Consider the following 7,681-nt stretch of genomic DNA (forward strand, 5'->3'; position numbering starts at 1 on the left):
TAATGATGGAGAGTGGACAGATAGAGCGGTAATTGGCTGGGTTGGATTTGTTATGTTTCTTGTGTACAGGACATACCTGGGCAATTTTCACAATAAGTAGATGCCAGTATTGTTGCGGTACTGGAACAGCTTAGCTACGGGTGCGGCAAGTTCTGGAGTACAATTCTTCAGTACTGGCTCCTTTCTGCAATACTTGGTCAAATGCTGCCTTGATGTCAAGGGCAGTTACTCTCACCTTACCTCTGGAGTTCAGCTCTTTTGTCCACTTTTGAACCAAGGCTGTAATGAGGTCAGGGGCTGAGTGACCGTGGTGGAACCCAGACTGAGCGTCCATGAACAGGTTATCGCTATGCTGCTTGATAGCACTGCTGATGACCCCTTCCATCACTTTGCTGATGATGGAGAGTAGACTGATAGGGCGGTAATTGGCTGGGTTGGATTTGTCCTGTTTTTTTGTACAGGACACACCTGGGCAACTTTCCATATTGCTGGGTAGATGCCAGTGTTGTAAACTGGAACAGCTTGGCTAGGAGTACAGCAAGTTCTGAAGCACAAGTCTTCTCTTCAGTACTATTGCCAGAATATTGTCACGGCCCATAGCCTTTATAGTGTCCAGTACCTTCAGCCGTTTCTTAATAGCACATGGAGTGAATCGTATTGGCCAAAGACTGACATCTGTGATGTGGGGGCCTCCAGAGGAGACCAAGATAGATCATCACACGGCACTTCTGGCTGAAGATTGTTGCGAATGCCTCAGCCTGGTCTTTTGTACAGATGTGCTGAGCTCCTCCATCATTGAAGCATTTGTGGAGCCTCCTCCTCCAGCGAGTTATTTAATTGTCCACCACCATTCACGGATGGATATGGCAGGACTGCAGAGTTTAGATCTGTTGCAATCATTGTGGAGTCGCTTAGCTCTGTCTATTACTTGCTGCTTATGCTGTTTGTCACACAAGTAGTCCTGTGTTGTAGCTTCATCAGGTTGAGACCTCATCTTTCGATATGATTTATTATGGGTCAGGGATTAGAGAATATATCATGGAGTTCACCTGACCTACAGCTTTTAATAGATTTTGGTTATGAGGAGCACACGGACCCACTTTCCAGGTGTTATGCAACAGAGATCTTAAGTATTTTAAAACAAAAATAATGTTCATTCTATGAATCCAGTTAACATTTTATAAACACACAGTAAACATCTGATCAACCACCAACACAAACACCCCCCCCCCCCCCCAAGATATAGTACTCTACAGGTAACCCTTAATAACTTTCCCAACAACATCCATAAGCCAAACACCCTTTTTTCCTAGAAAACAATGGGTTCCTTACAGAAACAGGTATTACTGTGAAGTTTTCACGTGGTCTGGAGACATTCTTTTGCATGCAGAGACACCAAAATACACCTTCTTGGTTTGAATGCAGCTCCACAATTGAAAACGAAACCAAAGAAAACTCAGAACCACAAAGCAGCTTCCACCTCAAAACGAAAGTAAAAGGCAGAATCACAGCCCAGCTCCACCCACACAATGACATCATTGCAGCCATTTGATAAAACACCCTTTCCTTAAAGGGACCCTCACATGACACCTGCTGTTGCTCCTGGCATTCTCTCCTGCACTCTTCATTGAACCAGGGTTGATCCCCTGGCTTGGTGGTAATGGAAGAGTGGGGGATATGCCAGATCACGAGGTTGCAGACTGGATTCAATACAATTCTGCTGCTGATGACGACACAGAGTGCCTCATGGATGCCCAGTCTTGAGTTTCTAGATCTGTCCGAAGTCTATCACATTTAGCACGGTGGTAGTGCCACACAATACAACGGAGGGTATCCTCAATGTGAAGACAGGACATTGTCTCCACAAGGGCTGTGTAGTAGTCAGATCTACCGATACGGTCATGGACAGACGCATCTGCAGCAGGTGAGGATGAGGGCACTTTTGGTGATGGACATTAATTTCCCCCACCCAAAGCATATTCTGTGCTTTGCCACCCTCAGTGCTTCCTCCAAGTGGTGTTCAATATGGAGGAGTACTGATTAATGAGCTGATGGCAACCAGTACATGGTAACCAGCAGGAAATTTCCTTGCCCATGTTTAACCTAAAGCCATTAGACTTCATGGGGTCCAGAGTCGATGTTGAGGACTCCCAGGGCAACTCCCTCCCGACTGTATACCACTGTGCCACCATCTCTACTGGGTCTGACCTGCCAGTGAGACAGGACAAATGTAGGAATGGTGATGGTAGTGTCTGGGACATTGTCTGTAAGGTATGAATCTGTGAGTATGACTATGTGGAGTAAGGAAGAGAGAGAGAGAGAGAGAGAGAGAGAGAGAGAGAGAGAGAGAGAGAGAGAGAGCCATGTTTTAGTAAAAGGGGGGGGGGAGAGAAAGGAGAGCTATGCATTGGAGAGGAGCAAGGTGAGAACCATGCATTTGGGGTGGATGGAAGGGGTGGGCTATGCATTAGGGGCAGGAGGAATGAGGGGCCATTAATTGGGGAGTGGGGAAGGAAGGGGATGGCCATACATTGGGGGAGGGGAGAGCCATGCATGGGGAAGGCCATGAATTGGGGGATTGGGGGGGGGGGGGGGGGGGGGGGGACATGCACTGGGAGAGTCCAAAGATTTGCGTGGGTTTCCTCCCAGTCTAAATATGTGCAGGTTAGGTGGATTGGCCATGCTAAATTGCCTTAGTGTCCAAAAAGATTAGGTGGGGTTACTGGGTTAGGGGGAGGTGTGGGCTTAAGTAGGGTGCTCTTGGGGTGGGTAAAAATATTTTTTTGAAAAAGTAGTGCGCTCTTTCCAAGGGCCCGTGCACTCAATGGGCTGAATAGACTCATTCTACATTGTAAATTTTATGATTCACAGGTTGGGTGGATTGGCCATGTTAAATTGCCCTTAAGTGTCCAAAGATGTCCAGGTTAGGTGAGGTTGCAGGGATAAAGTGGGGGAGTGGGCCCAGAGAGGGTGCCCTTTCAGAGGGTCGGTGCAGACTCGATGGACCAAATGGCCTCCTTCTGCATTGAAGGAATTAGATTCTACATCAGGCAGTTGCTTAACTAGTCTGTGAGCCAGCTCCAAACTTTGGTACACGCCCCCAGATGTTAGTATGGAGGAATTTCAGGGTCGACAGGGCTGGGTTTGCTGTTGTCGTTTCTGGTGAGTGGTTCGATGCCGGGTGGTCTATTCAGTTTCATTCCTTTTTCGTGTTTTCATAGCGGTTGAATACAACCAAGTGGCTTGATAGGCCTTTTCAGAGGGCATTTATGAGTTAACCACAATGCTGTGGGTCTGGAGTCACATGCAGGCCAGATCAGGTAAGGATGGCAGATTTCTTTCCCTAAAGGACATGTATTGAACCAGATGAGGGCAGCACGGTGGTTAGCACTGCTCCCTCACGGTGCTGAGGTCCCAGATTCAAACCTGGTCCTGGGTCACTGCCATGTGGAGTTTGCACATTCTCCCCGTGTTTGCATGGGTTTCATCCCACAACCAAAAGATGTGCTGGGTAGGTGGATTGGCCACCCTAAATTGAAAGAAATGAATTGGGTATTCTAAACTGTTTACGGTGCTTAGAATCTTTGGTTCAGGCCTGGGTTCGTGTCATGGGTGTGGCTGCTGTTTGCAGCATCATCAGCTTGTGTGTGCACTAACACCATGAGTTCAGTCCCGTTTAGTTTGTATAGGGGAACGAGGGAAGGCTGTCCTTTGTCTCCACTGTTGTTTGCATTGGTGATTGAGCCTTTGGCAATCGCCTTGAGGGTCTCGGACAAGCGGAATGGGATTGTGAGGTGGTAGAAGAGTAGAGAACAGGGTGTCCTTGTATACTGGTCTCTTGTTGTATGCAAGAGACCCAAAGACAGCGATAGGTGATATTATAGAGACATCGGAGAGGTTTGGTTCATTTTCGGGGCATAAGTTGAATGTTGGAAAGAGTGAGTATTTTATGGTTGGTCTCTTTTGTGGGGTGGGGGTGGGGGGGGGGGGGGGGGTGGGGGGGGGGGGAGGGGGGGGGGAGAAAGAAGAGGGGGGCTGTCTTTTCGCTGTGCTCAGACTAGCTTCCGCTATCCGAGGTCCAGGTGGTGCGGGACTAGACATGGCTTTGCAAGCTGAACTTCACTAGTTTGCGAGTAGGGCAAAGGCGGATTTGCAGAGGTGGGACAGCTTTTCATTCTCTGGCAGAAATATCTTGCCAAAATTCGTGTTCTTGTTTCAGTGCCTCCCGGTCTTCCTGCCTAAAGCAGTTTTTCCAGTGGCTGGAGCGGTTTATAATGGGGTTCGTATGGGCGATTGCCGCAGATTCCTAGGGGGGTCTTACAGATGGAGAGGCAGGCGCAGGAGTGGGGGGATTGGCATTGCCCCTGTTGTTTTACTACTGGACAGCCAATGCAGAATGTGTTGGGTTGGTTCAGGAACAAAGATGTTGTTTGACTCAGGATTGAGTTGGGATGATGCAAGCGGTCGTCCTTGGTGACAGCTACTCTGCCGTTCGCTCCGGCAGAATATTCGTCAAATCTGGTGGTTATCTCCATGTTAAAGATATGGTGGCAACTCCGCCAGCATTGCAGGCTGGGTGGGGGTGTCAAGGTGGTGCCCTGTCTGTGGGGATCATTTGTTTCAGCCAGGGAAATTTGTGCCACTTTTGGGGGTTGGAATGGTAAGGGGCTGGAGTGGGTAACGGATTTGTTTTTGGAGGGTCCGTTTCGCTGACTGGGTAGAGCTGAGGGATGAATGGTATCACTGACCGTGCTATCAAGTGGCACTTACTAACAATAACCTCCTCACTTACGTTCAGACCTCATTACAGCATTGGTCCAAATTACAGAGGCGAGATGAGAGTGAATGCTCTTATCAAGTCAGCATTTGAAAAAGAGTATGAAATCAAGGACCATTCGCAAAACTGCAATCTATAAGAATTGGGATAAAACTCTCCTCTAATTGGAGTCATACCTAGCATAAAGTAAGATGATTGCTTTTTGAAGGTCAATGCTCTCAGTTCTAGGACATCTCTACAGGAGTCCCCAGGTAGGATCCTCATTCCAACCATCTCCAGCTGCTTCAATGATCCATCATAAAGGTCAGAAGTGGGGATGTTCACCAATGTTCATCTATTCATGACTCCTCAGATAGTGAAGCAGATGTGTCCGTAAATGGCAAGAACTAGACAACATTCAGGCTTGGGCTGATATGTGGCAAGTGGGATTCATGCCATGCAAGAGCCAGACTCCAACCATCTCCAACACGCACACTCCAACCATCTCCAACACGCACACTCCAACCATCTCCAACACGCACACTCCAACCATCTCCAACACGCACACTCCAACCATCTCCAACACGCACACTCCAACCATCTCCAACACGCACACTCCAACCATCTCCAACACGCACACTCCAACCATCTCCAACACGCACACTCCAACCATCTCCAACACGCACACTCCAACCATCTCCAACACGCACACTCCAACACGCACACTCCAACCATCTCCCATGACAATTGCATTAAAATGCAGAATTTCCCACCAACATCATCCTGGGAGTTACCATTGTCCAGAAAATTCTATAGTTCTATGGACTAGCCATATAAATACTGAGGCTACAGGAGCAGGTAAGAGGCTAGGAATCTTGCAGTAAGTAACTCACCTCCCGACTCCTCAAAGCCTGTAGATCATCTACAAGGTAGGAGTGTGATGTAATACTCTCCCACTTTGGATACTCTATCCATTTTGGTAGGAATAACAGCAAACGGGATTATTATTTAAACGATAAAATATTAAAGCATGCCGATGTTCAGAGAGACTTGGGTGTGCTAGTGCATGAGTCACAGAAGGTTGGTTTACAAGTGCAACAGGTGATTAAGGCGGCAAATGGAATTTTGTCCTTCATTGCTAGAGGGATGGAGTTTAAGACTAGGGAGGTTATGTTGCAATTGTATACGGTGTTAGTGCGGCCACACCTGGAGTATTGTGTTCAGTTTTGGTCTCCTTACTTGAGAAAGGACGTACTGGCGCTGGAGGGTGTGCAGAGGAGATTCACTAGGTTAATCCCAGAGCTGAAGGGGTTGGATTATGAGGAGAGGTTGAGTAGACTGGGACTGTACTCGTTGGAATTTAGAAGGATGAGGGGGGATCTTTTGAAACATTTAAAATTATGAAGGGAATAGATAGGATAGATGCGGGCAGGTTGTTTCCACTGGCGGGTGACAGCAGAACTAGGGGACATAGCCTCAAAATAAGGGGAAGTAGATTTAGGACTGAGTTTAGGAGGAACTTCTTCACCCAAAGGGTTGTGAATCTATGGAATTCCTTGCCCAGTGAAGCAGTTGAGGCTCCTTCATTACATGTTTTTAAGGTAAAGATAGATAGTTTTTTGAAGAATAAAGGGATTAAGGGTTATGGTGTTCGGGCCGGAAAGTGGAGCTGAGTCCACAAAAGATCAGCCATGATCTAATTGAATGGCGGAGCAGGCTCGAGGGGCCAGATGGCCTACTCCTGCTCCTAGTTCTTATGTTCTTATTACTTGCCTGGAGGAGTGCAGCTCCTACAACACTGAAGAAGCTCAACACCATCCACAACAAAGCAGCCCACTTGATTGGCACCCCAACCAGAACTTTAAACATTCACTCCCACCACAACCAATGCACAGTGGCAGCAGTCACAGAGTCAAGGTCTACAGCACAGAAAAGGCCCTTCGGCCATCACGCCTGCGCAAGCCAAAAACAATCACTAGTGTATACCAACTACTAGATGCACTGCAGGAACTCACCAAGGATCCTTCGACAGTACCTTCCAAACTCACGGCCACTACCATCTAGAAGGACAAGGGCAGCAATCACATGGGAGCACTACCACCTGGTTCCCCTCTAAGCCAGCCACAATTTTGATTTGGAAATAATCACCGTTGCATCAGTGTCGCTGGATCAAAAACTTCAGAATCCCTCCCTAACATCAGTGGGTGCACCTACTCTACATGTACTGCAACTGTTCAAGGCGGCAGCTCAACATCACCTTCTCAATAGCAACCACGGATAGGAAACAAATGTGACTTTGTCAGGGATGCTCACGCTGCATGAACAAATGCAAACATAAATCATACCCACTTCCCCCTGGTACTAGTACAAGAACTGTATTCCTAACACAACAATGGATATCAAATTAGAGTGATTTGACAGTGGTATGTGTCACCTTGAGAGCACAACATTAGTTTAAATATTGTATATATTCTTTGGAGCTGTAATAGACAGTGTATCCATATCTGATCAAGAATATTGTGTGCGCGCAATTTCTCTCAGGACAAGTCAATACCTGGTACAGTCACATCTTTCTGTCAATTTTTCCTGTTATTCCCTCCAAAAGCCTCACGTGTAATGAGATTGTCACTGTAACTGCACACAATCATTAGATGACGAGTTTGCTTTTAACTAAACAGAGGTCTAGGATTAGATTAGGGCATCTTCTTTCACCCAGAGGATGGTAGGGATCTGGAACTCGCTGCCTAAAAGGCAGGTCAAGGCAGAAAACCTCATGTTGTTTAAAAGATGCCTGAATGTGCGTATTAGAGCTAAACTTTGTAACAGTATGTGATTAATTTGAAATATAGTACAATTCTATAGATTATTATTCAACACTATGTATACATTTTAAACAGTGCCTGTTGTTATGCACTTATATTATAC

Source organism: Scyliorhinus canicula, chromosome 18 (assembly GCF_902713615.1).
Source record: "Scyliorhinus canicula chromosome 18, sScyCan1.1, whole genome shotgun sequence".
Lineage (NCBI taxonomy): Eukaryota > Metazoa > Chordata > Chondrichthyes > Carcharhiniformes > Scyliorhinidae > Scyliorhinus > Scyliorhinus canicula.